This window comes from Cebidichthys violaceus, unplaced genomic scaffold, assembly GCF_023349555.1.
Source record: "Cebidichthys violaceus isolate CVI_PGR_0920_01 unplaced genomic scaffold, fCebVio1.0.p SCAF_14, whole genome shotgun sequence".
Lineage (NCBI taxonomy): Eukaryota > Metazoa > Chordata > Actinopteri > Perciformes > Stichaeidae > Cebidichthys > Cebidichthys violaceus.
This window is the reverse complement of record NW_027176307.1, coordinates 13,933,149-13,946,297: the sequence shown is the minus strand read 5'-3', so window position 1 is coordinate 13,946,297 and position 13,149 is coordinate 13,933,149. Positions and strand designations below refer to the sequence as shown.

The following is a 13,149-nucleotide window of genomic DNA, read 5'->3' as shown; positions in this document are numbered from 1 at the left end:
TCACCGTACGCGGACTAGAACATCACCTGAGACCCCTTTAAGTCCAGAGTTTTGGTAGAACGTATCAAAGGTAAGCCCTGAAATCCAGACACTCTGTGGAGAATTATCGAGTTCTGGGGTAGTTTATAATTCCTAGATGAACAAGCGTGGAAGTCTGGAAGCGTTAACAGAATTAAAAGCGAGGTTTACTTTGAAGTTCTGCAGAAACATGCAACCCAAATTACAGTCGTTTAGCAGACGCTTTTATCCAAAGCGACTTACAATTCAGTATCTGCGTCTACGGGAGACATTTTTTGGGGTTAAGTGTCTTGCTCAAGGACACATTGACATGAGACTAGCGGAGCAGGAACCGGGGATCGAACCGCCGACCCTCTGATTGAAAGGCGGCCCTGCTCTCCACTTAGAATGTTCAAACTTTAAACACATTTGGTCTGTGTTATCAAACAGGTAACTATTGAAATTATATATATATATGTTTTTTTTAAACAAAACTTTGGCCACCTTAAAAGTCAGCCGTAACAACATTTTCCTCACCTGATAATTGGGGAGATGGGGTTGCAGGGACACAGCTTTACAACAGAATCCAAGGCCATCTCTGTAAAAAAGAACACAGCGAACATGAAGATCAATTTTCACCAAAAAAAAAAAAAGCAAAGAAATTGTGTTAATATGTCACCACTCTCTGAATTGCCTGTTGCCGATAGGGTCATCATTCCATAGCCTTTACATTGTGCAATCAAAATGTACCTTATAATGATAATAACTTATTTTGCCATTTTAAACAATTTTCAAAACCCAATTCATTTCATGCCAATTGACTAATCAGTTAATCTTCTAATTGTTTAAGCTCAGGTTGTGACTCTCTGGCTGCAGCTAAAGGTGTGTCCCCTGAGCCCTGGGGAATAAAGTTGAATCGTTTAATAGGAGTAGTAGGAAATTCTCTTTAAAAGAGGGAGAGAGATGTGCATTGATCCATTGATCGAGACTACAACGTAGATTTAATAGAAATGAGGTGGGGGTAGGTCTTTATTCACGGTTACAATAATTAAAAAGCAAAAGCAGCATAGTACACTTACCGTATTTTTCGGACTATAAGGCGCACTTAAAATCCTTAAATTTTCTCAAAAATTGACAGTGCGCCTTATAATCCAGCGCGCCTTATGTATGGTCACTTGTTGTGCTTATTGATCGATTTTATGTGGTACAATGCGCTCAAAAATCTGCCAAAATGTGTAAGTACGACTTTGGGAAGCAACGAAGCCGCTCCGCTCAATGGATATTCGGAGCATTACGGTACGCTGTGTCACTACCTGATCGGCCCCGTAACAGGAATGTAATGTCTAAACTAAAAGTCAAAATCGATCAATAAGCACAACAAGTAACCATCGGTCGCAACCGTCGTCCGAGCTTTCACCAAAGCTGGAATCATCACTGAACAGCCGAGTACCGATAACGGCAACAAGACTGACTCGGAAAATGACGAGAGGGATTCGGGCATTCTTGATGCCGAAATCGCACAGCTGTTTCACTCAGACACTGAAGATGAAGAATTCGATGGATTTGTGGAAGAGGAATGAATCGATAAGTGAGTGTATTTTTCTGTACCGGTATTTGTTGTTACAACTGAGTTGAATAAAGTTTGATTTACCGGACTGTGTTGTTTTGCTTAATGCGCCTTATAATCCGGTGCGGTTTATGTGTGAACATAGACACGTTAATTCACAGTGCGCCTTATAATCCGGTGCGCCTTATAGTCCGAAAAATACGGTAATGTCTACACAGGAACACCTTCAGTAGATAGCATAGCATAGCATAGCATAGAAGTTCTGTCTAACATCAACATTTGAAGTATAAAAGGTCTGCAAGCGACAGCTGATCCAGGGAACGTTTCCCTGCCACCTATAAATGCCATTGTGCCCGTGTTGCATCTTTCCTTCCCCATCAGGCCTACATATATATATATATATATATAGGCCTTCAGCAGGGAAATGAAAAAGCATCAGTGTGATGTACGCGGCTGCCTGCTGACGGCCCGTCCTCAGTCACTCAGGTGGGTTGACACTGCTGCTACTCTGCCTGTCAACCCGTGAAGGCGCTTCACACAAGCCCCCAGTCTGGCTCAGGCATGCTTTTATGGAGACAATGAAATTTAACATCCGTCCTTTATGATGCGCATCAGAAGCAGAGGAAAAAAAAAAATAGTTTAATATAATGGCGAGTTTGGACGCCGTATTGAATAACTAGCCTGTTAATCATTAAGTATGTTTTGAACAAGCAACTCATGCAATGAAACAGTCATGCTCTCATTAAGTTAATATCCTACGCCGTGACAAATGAAGATGCCTCGTGACATATTCTCATCCTGCATGACGAGGGAGCGAACTCGCTGACTCAGATCGTTTGAATGCACGACCTGCACCGGCGTCGCTCCGTTCACCCGTGCGGAAGAGTTAAAGCGCAAAACAAAAAGCGAAAAATGTGAATTCTGCTTCCTTCTTCATGCACATGCTGGGGTCAGTCCAGCAAACACGCCCATATGCTTATTTCATCTTCTGTCTTAGCTTTGATTGACAAACAATTTGAAAGTAGGCTGAGGACCCCTTCCTTCATGGCACTGTAACTGTATCGTGGCTGTGTTCACACGACGGATGGAGGATTTGCACAACGAGCAGCAGATGCCATTAAAGCTGACGACGAAGCGACGACACTGAGCCCGTCACCGATTCTCCCTCTGAACGTGATCAAGGCCTGCGATCACTGGATCCATTCACGACTTTAACTGGAGCGGATTTTGCATGAAGGAGAAGCCGGGGTGAGGAACTGGTTGAAGGGGCTGAGGTTGTTTGCTCTTCATGATGTATTTACCGGCTGCAGGGCAAACACGTATCTTTGGCTGACTTGGGGGTGGAGCTTCGAGCTTATTCTGGGCTTCCGATTGGAGGGAGCAGATTCCACTTAGCCTTCCACCGCACCGCCGTCTATCGCTTTGGCCGTTCAGTTGACAAGCAGCCAGCCGGCGAGAGCACGTTACGTTTTTTTTAATCTGAGCGTGATGCGTTGCTCATCATCCCCGACGGGTCCAAATGAACTTTTGCCGCCGTCGGCCGCGGACCGGCAAAAAAAAAAAAAACAGGAGAGGAGGAGCAGCGCAGCTGTTCAGGGCTGCATGTACGGAGTTCTACACTCTGGTTTATGTTCTCAGATCAGAGTATTGGAGGGGATATCATGACTGGAGCTGTTTTACCAGTGCCAGCCCTAGCCTCGGGGGGGGGGGGGGGCAAAGCTCTAAAAATTGCATTAGAAAAGACTACAGATTAGTTCAAAAATATTGATATGTTGCGTCTATTACATAACATCCCCAATATGCTTCCAAGAGCAGAGCGTGTTGAGTTTACATTCCAGGAGACACTGGAAGTTATGCACAAACTTGTTGTACATCTAAAAGCATTCATCAAGTGTCCGGAAATATGACCAGTGCTGCTCTGTGTATCTGTGTCCGATGCGTAAATAGGGTTAACTTTGATAAGTGGTAACATGTCAGTGTTGTATCTACAGCTTGTTGCACTGCTCACAAGTAAGCAGTACAGATGAAGAATGGACATTTGTGTCTTCAAGTGTCCTTTAAGAGGCCGGTGCTCTGTTGGCGCAAATGAATGACTTTATGTGGCTTTAAGGGGACATTTGGCCTCTTTTATGTGGTTGTCCAATCAGTGTGTGTGTGTGTGTGTGTGTGTGTGTGTGTGTGTGTGTGGAGCCAAAGAGAGAGAGAGAGAGAGAGAGCGGATGAGACAGAGGACAGCCGTGAAGCAGAGGACGACCGATGGTGGATTTCTTTTTAAAGTGAGATATAAGAACAATAGTTTGGAGCAGGAAAAAGAGCTGACGGCTGATTTATTGTCAAATACCTATTAAGAGCCGATGGTGTTGCACATTTGAGAAAACTATTATGGGGAGAAATAAACTGATCAGATATGACACAAGCAGCAGAAAAAATCAGCCACACATCTACTCACCCTATCGGCAGAATACGTTTCTCAAACTATGTAAATGATGATTATCTAAAAATCTATTTAAAGTCCGGCGTGTATCTATGGTATGACAGACAACCCGTCTAGCGGGTCAGGTTAACGTCTTCGAATTCTCCCTTTACGTTTGACGGAGCGGTGTATTTCATGCCTTCACATGACTCCCTGCTGCGGCTCACGAGTGAGAGAAGCAGGTCTGTTACTCACTGTGTCTGTCGGATTCAAAATAATTATTCAAAAAAAGGTATCCGAGCAGCAGCAGCTCTGCTTCCACGCACTGCAGATAAGAAGCCTATAATCCTGCTTGCTGCGTGACAGTTACATGTGTTTAACAGAGTTTTTTAAAAAAATATATGGAATTACACACTTTCTACACATAGCGGTGAATCGTACCATGAATCAGCTACTAATCTCAGCCGCACACTCGACCCTTTAAAAGGCTTTACAAGAACCGCCTACGCCGGCAGCCCGGCTCCGTCTTCGACTGGTCTGCGAAAGAAAAACGGGAAGTGATTAACAACTTGTGCAAGTGTGCAGAAGCTGTCGACTTCTATCGGCAATGGCACACCCTGACGGAGACCTAATGGCTGTAATTACATTGGAGAGGAGGGAACGGAGCAGTACTACCACACACACACACACACACACACACACACACACACACACACACACACACACACACACACACACACACACACACACACACACGTAGTCTAATGATCTCCCCAACATCAACGCTGTTAATTGTCATTGCGTGTAATGTTTGTGCTCTTAACTTTAGAGATTAAATGAGGTGATAGTTTTTGGTCATCGCTGCAGGGAAATTAGATCACAGGGACAAAGCAGAAGCAGAGAAAATCCCTGTAGAGAAGGGAATCCATGACAGTTTTACTATCGTATAAATGATGAGCGTTATGGTCAGGCTGAACAATGTGTCAAATGGTTATTTATGACGGTTTCATTTGCCGCCTCGCCATCTTGTTTTGTTTTTTTTTGCAACCCTAACCCTAAAAACACACTGTGAATGGAATAAAGCTCTCAGACAAAAACGACCGGACAAGTCCCCGACCGGACAACGCAGTGGTAGAGACCTGCCAATCACTGTGTAGCCCCGCCCCTAAAGCATCCCCTGCTTTATGGTCTGTTTGACTCTAAATGGACCATAACTTACTAAATGAACATCAAGCTGTATTGAAGAAGACTTGATGACAATGTCATGCAAGCAGGTTTAGACCCAAACACTGATGAAGAGTTGAGGAGGCAGCAGAGTACAAGGATATGATGAAGGAAGTAACTTACAGCTGGATGTCCAAAAAACAGGCAGGTACCAGGAGACATTAACGCTGATAATGCTAATCACTGAGGAAAACAAACCTGAAATCAGCAACTAAAGCAGACAACCTGGTGTGAAAAAAAAGGGGAACCACAAGAGACTAATCAACTGATGAAACACAGGTGCGGTCTGACAAAGTCAGGGGGTGAAAACCAAACGCATGAGGAGAGTAACTTCAAAATAAGACAGGAAACAGAATAAATGGAGAAATGGAACGCAAGATCGTCTTTAAGTGTCGATAATAAAAAAAGAGTCAGAGGGCCTCTGGGTACAGAAGCAGACGGGTGACAATGTTAGTGATAAGATGCTCTTCCGGGTTTTGGCAATGCGGCTGCTGAGTCAGTGCGATGCCATGTGGTGGAATTTGGTATCCCAGTTTGTGGCTTTAACCTCCGACCATTCTTGAGTGCCAATCAACTACTGGAGCCAAACGTTAACTGGAGTTATACCAAAGAATACGTTTGAAATAATGTGAGGGCAGTCTGTGAGTAGTAATTGATATAGTAATACGTTTTAGACTTAAAGCGTTTTACTGGATTGGACTGTCTGGACATTGTCCAATGTAACGAGACAGTTGTCATCGATCGGTGGATTCCTAACGAGGCTTCATAAGAGAGTTGTCTCCGCTTTTGAATCGTTTGTTGGTAGCCTGACAAAAGGCTCCGATTGTATCCGCAGGGACGGCAATCTTGAAATGGTTCGCATCAATCGAAATCGCAAGAATCGCAGCTTCCCAAAGATGTGTCGCATGAGCAGCCACTTAAAGACAGCAGCTGTGCGCACGCACCCTACGGGGATAATATCAAACCGGTTTCATGTTTTCTTCACTGGCCCAACTCTTCCAATAAACCATTATAACCCTAAGGAACAGAATAGGTCTTATGTAACCCTAACCCTCGTAATCCTTGGGATCCCTTGTGGTTTACCGGCCTCCGGGTCCAGTTTCACAGGATAAATCTTAGATGATTTCACGCGTAAAAAGGTCAAATTACTCTTCACGTGGAGCGGATACTCTTGCCGGACTACAGTTGTGTGACGTTTCAGGTCTGAGAGACATGGATCATGTGATGGTGATGACCTCAGGGATACGTGTTGCAAACTGGAGGTTTGGAGTTTGAAAGACTTGGACGTCGATGCGATTGGGAGCTTAACCGATACTAAGATGGTTTATTTTGGAAATGTCCATTCACACTAAATGGTTTAAAAAAGAAAACTAAATCCCTTATTCTTGCTGGGTTTTTTTTTCTTTTACAGCCAACAACTGAACTCTTCTGGAGAGGAGTGCGGTTACTCTGCCGAGTCTAAGTCCGTCAGACCTCTATTCTGTCCTCTCCAGCGACACCTGCAGTGGATTTAATACAGCCAAACTTACAATTTAGTGTCTCGAATTGTTGCTGACAGAGCTGCGAGTCTGCCGCTTTGTGGAGTAAAATGTAGTTCGGGTCACATTCAGGAGGTAATCCATGTGACCGCCCCTACCTTCCCCAACATTATAGCTTTGAGAGGTTGCAGCGCAGCATTTCAACACAATGTGTATGAAGCGCATAACAAGTAAAAGAAATCACTCACACGTCATCATAACTGCTGTCATTACTGCTTACGATCTGGTTGAGATCCACTTCATGTCCTTCATATTACTGTTGAGCTCTAGTTATGTTTAGATAATGAACTTTCTCATTCATTCAAGAGTCATTTCCAAGGCCAAGGAAACGAAGTGTTTCATGCACCGTATAATTACCAGACAAGCTACCGTGTTTTTGAGAGTGTACTTATTAAGTCAGCGTGGATGTATTGTACGTCTCTGCAGCCGGTGATGTGACCCTTTGCTGGGTCCACCGTGATCGACATCTTGTTTATCTTCCCTATAATGTCTCGGTTGCCTTTCAAAGCAGTGAGCTGAAAGGACAGCGCAGGATTCATGGGCACCGGCAGATGCCACACAACCATCAGGGGAAGCGTCTTTACGCTCGACTTCACCGCAACTTCCTGAGACACGAAGAAGAACTCTGTGTTGCTGCGCAGGATATGGGCACAGTATGTAAAGACCTGCTCTCCAAGTGAGCCCGGGGAGCCTATATCGTGTTATCTTTGCAACGACAGGGACGGCTTTAGGTCGTGATCCGATACCAGCCAGGTTTGAGATTTTGGCTTCCCAGCACGAAATGAACGCGATCGACCGCGACGTCGATGCAATTCGCTCCAGGCGTTCCTGAGATGTCGCTTTAATGAGAAGGAGACGGACGTGAGGTCACGGGGACCTTTGACCTCCGATGTCTAATCACCAAACGTGTGCCTTTTAGGCGCTCCTCAGATATCCCATTAAACGAGACTGGACCAGAAGGCCAACCGGCGAGATGTCATCCAGAAACAGACTATCAAGCATGTAGAGGGAAGTGGGGAAATATGTATCTGTGTTTAGCTTTCTAGCTCGGGTGAATAAACCCTTTACTGCGGTACAGAGCTATTGTACCACTGAGTGTGTTTGATTAGAGGCACTTCAGTGAATCCTGCGGCACTTGGCCGCCGACTTAACGGCACCGCGGGTAAAGAGGCGGCCATCGCCGCTGTGCGGAAGCCGCAGAGAGCTTTACGGCTCATCGTGGAGCCGTATCATTCCACCCCACCAAAAAACCCCTGAATGCAGAGCGATGGGGCTGCTCCCAAAAAAAAACACAAAAAAAACAAGAGAGTGTGCAAAGGTTTTTCACTAAGCGGTGACCTGTAAGAGTGACAATGCAACAGTTAAACAGGTTGAGCACCTTAATGCCTGAGGCCTATTTGTCTTTCATGCCAAGTTGATCTGATTAGCTGGAGCTAAATCCAAGGGAGCGCTACACACACACACACACACACACACACACACACACACAATAATATGCGTCCTCGCGGGCATTCTGAGAGCAACATTGTGCTAAAAAAAGACCTGGACGTGTTCAAACCCCCCCCCCCCCCCCCCATGGCGGAGACTATAGAAGAGGCTCATGGGAGAATCCAGCTGCATGTACGGACGTTTCATGCGCCGCTGCCTCGTTGGCGTCTTCGCGGGCGCCCAGGGGAGAAAGACCCTCGCTGTCAGTAGTCTTGATGGTTAACGTTGCAGCATGTTTACTGTACAAAGTCCACCTGCTACCCAATGACCCCCCCCCCCCCCCCCCCCCCGCCCCCCATAGTCATCATTGTAAAAGTAATTAAATCAAATGGTAAAATACAACAACGTTCTGCTTGGTTAAGATAAATAAAAAAAACAAATGAAATAGGTAATAACAATAGAATATCTGCTAGCGCGCTTTGAGAGACAAGGACAATGTATTTTCATTTATTTCAATAACATGTCACCATAGCAGGGACACTTTTTAATGATGTCGGACAAAATGAAGACCTATGTTGTGATATATTTGATTTCAGAGGAAGATGCAACGGCATATTCTTAAAGCGAACACCTCACTAATGCTGATGTCCTCGTTTGCGCTAACCGCTCGTCACTGTATTGAGGTTTAAATGCCTCTTTATCTCGTCCAGCGACTCTTAGTTCCACCTGGTCAGCCAGGAGACAGGAGAAGAACGGGGAGATGTCAGCGGGAGCAGGATCTGCCTTAAAAACCTCTATCTCCCTTTATTTCTTTATTTTTAAACCTCACAAGTTTAAGCGATTTAGTCCCCCCGAGTCACGCAGAGCACCCAAGCTGTGTATTTATGTTTTAATCGTTTCCTGCCAGCTATGAGAATGAGTCATCACTCTCCTCTCTGCTGCTGGAAAGAAAAAAAAAAAAAAAAAAAAACCTGGACGGTAGAGAAGCGAAATTCATTTCCAGGAGGAATATACATTCGAGCTGATGGCGGTGAGGTGAGTTCACACGTGTTAAGACACATACCTTCCCAGCATCCGCTCACAAACTAGTGATTGCTAATCTTACGGCAGGCTGGAGGTTCCGCAGCAATCCTCTCTCAAATCCGCCCGGAGAAAGCGTTGGTCGTCAGAGATGGCACGCCTGTGCTTTCACACCAAATTGGGTTAGATACTCATCCAGGCCACTCCACACTGATCATCCCTCAGAGCAGAGGCCTGCGCGCTGCCGTTTGATGTTCTATTAAGGTTAATAGAACATCAAACATGCCGTACAGAACGCCGCCTTAGTTCAACGGTCAGTCTGCGAGATGGAGAAATTCGGCTTCTGGTTTTGGAGACTTTAATTTGAAATAAAAGGCTTAATCAGTTATGTCAGTGAATCCCAGTTGGTGTTCTTATTATCAAAGCTTTAAAATAAATGGGCTGATTGAATAAAACGTGGTCGCCAGAAAGACGTTGGCTTTGCAGGTTTCTTTAAACGACGGGATTTGTTGAATATTGAAAAAAATAGGTTTCATGTCAGCCTCTGCATAAAATATGACCAATTGTGATTTTCATTTTTGAGTTAGTCCAGCTCATAGGAGGTGGACGTAGTCGTCGTGACGTCACCCGTTGGTTTGTGGGCTGACGTTTTTGAAGCCTCGAGTTCGGCGATTTTGCCGTCGCCATCTTGGATTACGGCCGACGCCATGTTGTTGTTTTTTTTGCAGCCAATGAATGGAAGTTTACCATATTTGGAATGCGGAGGACCGACGTAGAGACGTCGTATACGTCTCTGGTAACCAATCTCTCAATCACAGTAAGCCCCGCCCCTAAAGCATACTCCGCTTTCTGGTCTGTTTGACTCTAAATGGAGCATAATGTACTAAATGAACATCATGCTGTATTGAAGAAGACTGTAAACTAGAGATTGAGACCATAAACTCATGTTTACAATGTTTACTGAGGGAATAAATCAAGAGAGAAGTAGAGTCATTTTAGACTAGACTTCTATACAACCAGAGGAGTCGCCCCCTGGTGGACACTAGAGAGAATGCAGCTTTAAGGCTCTTCAGCATTAGCTTCACTGGAGGTTGCCGCCTGGTCCAGCTACAGAAATATAGGCCTTTTCTAACTCTGTTACAAGACTAATGGAAGTCACAATGACAGCGAGGAACCATTTAAATAACATTTAAAATAGAGCCGTCAAGACAAAATTCTGTCAAATCTGTTTCCAGTCCATTTCTTCGGGACCGTAATGACAGCAGTCAGGAAGGACACATGCAGTAAGGGTCTCAGTGGTAAACTTGAGACAGAAAATGGAATTACAGTAGAGTGCACTCAAAACACGCTCGACACACTCCGCACTATCGTCATAGCGCCTCACTTATCACACTAACTAAAAAACACAGAGCCAACACTGCCACCAGACGAAGCAGCTTCTCTGATCTCAGGTCAATCAATGACTCCATAAAGTGAAGCAGAACACGATTAATGAGATCCAACTCCTTCAACACTTCAACGTCAAGGTTCCGTCCAAGCGTAGCGCAAATAGAATTTTCACACATCTGAAAGGAAATGCAAATTAACGGCAGATTCCATCCCACCGCCGTTCTCATCGAGACAAACGGTTGGTATCGTGGATTCTTTTTAGCGCTGATTAAACCGCGGCAGACGACGAAGGAGAACATGCAATTAGAGTAACAAGAGTTTCAGTCGAACCTCAAAAACAACACGGTACATGTGAGGAAACGGGGAATCTTTGTTTGTTTCATGTACTCATTTGAGGAAAGGTTAGAGTCTCCTCATCGCTTCATGTTTTCATCTCTTAAATGATGCCTTATTTATTCACTTAGATCTGTTTTTACGTCACTTTGTTGTGAAGAAATTGCTATATTTTGCCTTTTTTTTTTTTTTTAAAGGGATTTCCAGCGGCTCAGAACAGGTGGATGGAAAAGGAGCCCTGCAGGTATGCTGTATATTCTCCAACACAACACAGGTGTGCAGCCTTCGCCTTACACTGTTAACAAGAAGGGGTAACCTGCACCGCAGCTTTTCTTAATGGTGACACAGCATCTGTTGTGGCAGAAAGTTCGGGATGAGATTCGGACAGTCTTTCTCCATCGCAGAGGTTCAATGCAGCACAACGAGACAGCTGGTGCACCCACAATGCAATGGGTGACACGGGACTACAGACCGCAAACATGTCGAGGCTAATGCGGAAGACGACGATCAATAAAAAATGACTATTTACTTATTAATATACTGTACCACTTATACTAGAGATATTCTAGAGGTATTCATCAGGGTGTAAATACATTAATGGCCCCTCTTTTTTTCTTTTGATTTTAATCGGACTGTGAGGAACCCAAAGAATTTATTGATGACAAAATAAATAAAAAATTGCCCACTTTGCCCAGTTGGAAATCCAGCTTTCATTCCAGCCAGGAATATTAAATCCATTTTTTTTTTAATGCAAATGTTAAAACGTCTAATTAAAAAGGAGGAATAGCACCCGGACACATTTGCAAACCGCAATAACTGTAAAATGCAGCATGAGTCACAAAAGAAGTGGAGCGTGTTGGAGCAGATAATCGGCCATGCCTGCACCTCCTGCTGCTCTACTCCCTCCTGTCTGCGACAGAAGAGGGTCTCAACTTAAGGCTCTAATTTTAGATGGGAAAGGGGCTTAAATGAGAGCGTTAGCACCGTGATGAAATCACTCCTGGGGGACTTTGTCTGCAGAGATCGTAATTAACATAATAAGTATCTTCAGTCTGTCTGACAGAAATATGTCAGTCGGTGGTTTTTGCTCTCATGATTTCTCGAGGTATTAATGGAATTAAGAAGTTAAGTTACACATTTTGATCAGATTCAGTATTAGTACGCTGTTTTCGAGCCAACGTTGGCGTTGTTTACCGACGGGGTTGCTCTGGCTCAGCGGGTTGATTCACAGAGACTCGGTCCATACTCGGTTCTGGCCCCCAAGCTGGCCCCCAAGCTGCGTGAACGCTGACCCCGTATGAGCTCGCAGCCTTGGGTCCTCAGATGGGGCCCTTCTGGCGTTTTCAAAGTGGGGGCTTAAAACTTTTCCAATCTCGGCACCTCGGCTTTGGAACGACCTGCCTGAGGAGATAAGGCCGAATCCATAATCTCTTCTAAATCACTTCTTTATTTGTGTTGCTTTCATTTGCTTTAATTCTTTTTTTTTATTGTGTGTTACTTGTATTGTGTTTTATTTCTATTTCTATTCACTGGATATGATGTGTTTTTTTTATTGTTCTGTATTCTCTCTGGTGTTTCCTCACTGTTGTTGTATTTTGCTTTTCCTTGTCTGTCAAAGCACTTTGTGAACTTGACACTTTGTGTCACTGCATTTCTAATACCATGACATCACTAAATGATTTATCTGGGAATACTTTATGTTTCTCTTTCTAAATTCCATGTGCAGATTCAAATCAACAATAAAGTTTTGTTTGTTCATCCAAAGCTTGACACATCCTCTTCCTCATAGCTCCATTGTTGTCCATAAACTATATAAAACACATCAATGAGTTCCTTCATCACCATGAACACACACACACACACACACACACACACACACACACACACACACACTCTATTATAGTCTATTTTGACTCAATCCCACACACACACACACACACACACACACATCTTCCTGCTGCCCCAAATACTCACTAGAGCGCCAAACGTGGATTAATCCGCCGCTGAAAATAGTCCTGGACCAAATGTAAACATTTCTAAAAGTATTGCTTTCTTTAATGTTTGCGCATGGCAACCACAGTATGGCTACACTTGTGGCCATAATAATAACAACAATAGTTATTCACTGAGATCAGTAGAATAAGCGTGCAGTGTGAGGTCTGGTGTGTGTATTCTTTCTGGCCTATTTATACACTAATTCAATACAAATGGATCCACCTTGGAGCCACGGTAAACACACA

The 13,149-nt window shown here is 44.2% G+C and overlaps 1 protein-coding gene across 2 annotated transcripts in view; it reads right to left on the bottom strand.

Moving 5' to 3' along the window:
* lrfn2b (leucine rich repeat and fibronectin type III domain containing 2b) overlaps positions 1-623 on the bottom strand; it is a 76,446-nt gene extending 75,823 nt beyond the window's left edge. Inside the window, exon 1 of one of the 2 annotated variants that reach the window (XM_068709011.1) lies at positions 535-623. The gene's annotated coding sequence lies outside the window, so the exon portion shown is untranslated. The remainder of the gene's footprint in view (positions 1-534) is intronic. The other variant, XM_068709012.1, reaches the window with a different exon arrangement.
* Positions 624-13,149: the final 12,526 nt, after the last annotated feature.